Consider the following 571-nt stretch of genomic DNA (forward strand, 5'->3'; position numbering starts at 1 on the left):
GAGCCATGACTTGGTTAAATTTAAAAGCTTCTGCATAGCTATAGAAATAACCAACAGTAACTACACAACCTACAGAATGGGAAAAAATGTTCACAAGCTATACTTCCAATGAAGGGCTAATAACCAGAATATACAAAGAACTCAAGTAAATCAGCAAGGAAAAAAAAAAAACACTGTATTAAAAATGGACAAAAGACATGAACCAAAGTTTTTTAAAAGAAGATAGACAAATGAACTATAAACATATGGAAAAATGTTCATTGTCATTAATCATCAGGGAACTGCAAACTAAAAACCGCAGTGTGATATCACCTTACCCCAGTTAGAATGGATTTTATTTAAAAGTCCAGAAACCATAAATATGGCTGTGGATTTAGAGAGAAAGGAATGAGTATACACTTTTGTTAGGATTGCAAATTAGAATAAACTGTATGGAAAACCGTATAGAGCTGCTTCAAAAACCTAAAACTATACCTATCATTTGATCTAGCCATTCCATTACTCAGTATTTACCCAAAGGAAAAAAGTCATTTTATCAGAAAGCCATACGCATTTGAATATTTGTTGCAGC

Source organism: Otolemur garnettii, unplaced genomic scaffold, assembly GCF_000181295.1.
Source record: "Otolemur garnettii isolate 467f Iridium unplaced genomic scaffold, OtoGar3 scaffold00011, whole genome shotgun sequence".
In the NCBI taxonomy this organism is placed as follows: Eukaryota; Metazoa; Chordata; class Mammalia; order Primates; family Galagidae; genus Otolemur; species Otolemur garnettii.